The sequence below is a fragment of the Lynx rufus genome, unplaced genomic scaffold, assembly GCF_022079265.1.
Source record: "Lynx rufus isolate CCGP_SWC_20201006 ecotype Redwood Valley unplaced genomic scaffold, mLynRuf1.p SCAF_7, whole genome shotgun sequence".
In the NCBI taxonomy this organism is placed as follows: domain Eukaryota; kingdom Metazoa; phylum Chordata; class Mammalia; order Carnivora; family Felidae; genus Lynx; species Lynx rufus.
In genome coordinates this window covers 5,609,375-5,610,889 of record NW_025814889.1, presented here as the reverse complement: position 1 = coordinate 5,610,889, position 1,515 = coordinate 5,609,375, and the positions used below count along the sequence as shown (strand labels likewise).

General features: G+C 44.8%; 1 pseudogene; it reads left to right on the top strand.

The window, feature by feature from the left end:
* The first annotated feature begins 604 nt into the window (after nt 1–604).
* On the top strand, nt 605–1,134 carry LOC124501247 (nucleotide triphosphate diphosphatase NUDT15-like; annotated as a pseudogene).
* The last annotated feature ends 381 nt before the right edge of the window (nt 1,135–1,515 follow it).

Sequence of the window (1,515 nt, the reverse complement as noted above, 5' to 3'; positions counted from 1 at the left end):
AAAAATATTTCCAAAGCCTATATCCAACAAGGGCATAGCGCACAGGATATATGAACAATTCTTACGACTTAACAAGAAAAAAGGCGACCTAATTTTAAGATGAGAAAAGAATTTAACGGACAGTTCTCTAAAGAAGACACATAGTCTATAAGCACACGAAAAAGAGGCTCGATCATTAGGGAAATGCAAATAAAACCACAAGGAGATGGTACTTTGTACCCGCCGGGAAGGCTGAAATTACCAAGATGGACCATCACAAGTATTGACAAGGATTCGGAGAAATCAGAGCCACCAGACACTGCCGACAGGAACATATGATAACTCACTGACTGTGAAAACCAGTTTGGCGGTTAAATGTTAAACATGCAGCCCCCAGAGGACTTAGCGGCTCCTATCATAGGTTATCTACCCAAGAGAAATGAAAACATACGTCCACACAAAGATCTGCGCACAAAGCTTCATTGCAACATTACTTGTAATAGCCTAAACGTATAAACGATCCAAATGTTCGCCCAATGATTAAAGGAAACACAAATGGGGGGCCTTCATACAACAGAATACTATGCAGCAATAAAAAGGAATGAAGTCCAACACAGGCTCCGATATGGATCAAACTCAAAAACACCAGGCTAAGGGCCGTGTTCCCCACAGTCTCCCGCCCTATGACCTTTTGCATGGAGCTGCTGGGGAGGCTCCTGGAGCTGGGGTAGGAGCAGTGGTGAGCAGCTGCAGGCATCCTCGCTGCGTCCTCCTGGGGAAGAGATAAGGGGCAGGTTCCAACTTCCTGGGGCCCATCTGAGTTCAGTGACGGTCGGGAAGAATGCACGCAAAGGAGGAGCAGGGAAGAAGTAACTCTTCACCTGAGAAGTGTTCGCTTTGCCTCCGTTGTGAATTATTTTGCTGGGGAAGAGAATTAGCATCACGTCACTAGATTCACAAAAGGAGGGGTGGATGACTCGTGATCCAGAACCATGAAACACAGAGCCTGAAAAAAAATGAATGCTGAAAGGAGGCTGGCAGGCTTCTCCACTGGACCGGCCTTTCTGGGCACCATGTTGCTTAAGGGAACAAGGCTATGACCCATTTAAAGAAGATTCGGACCATCTGGCAGGATACAAAGGACATCATCTCTAGGGGAACAAGAAGATAACCTGATTCACTTAGAGAAGACAAAATACGGTCCAGTTAGAGAAGGAAACGCATCTACGTTTCAGAACTCCACTGTATCTAGAAAGTTCCAGATGATTGCCAGTCTATGTGCCCTCTCTTGATATTCCCATCACCCTTTCAGCCAGTACTTGAGAAACTTTCTCTGGCATTATGTCACGAATTGCATTTCAGGCTCAGAAAATGTGATAAATGGTGACGTTTGGTGGTTCTGTTTTCCGTATTTCTTCTCTATGATGCCTGCTGTGCAGCAGCTCAAATGGACATCCTAATTCAGCTCAATATGCCTGTTGCAGAATTTATTGTGTTTGTGGATTTTCCCCTTCCGTTTTATTTAAAACAGAACAG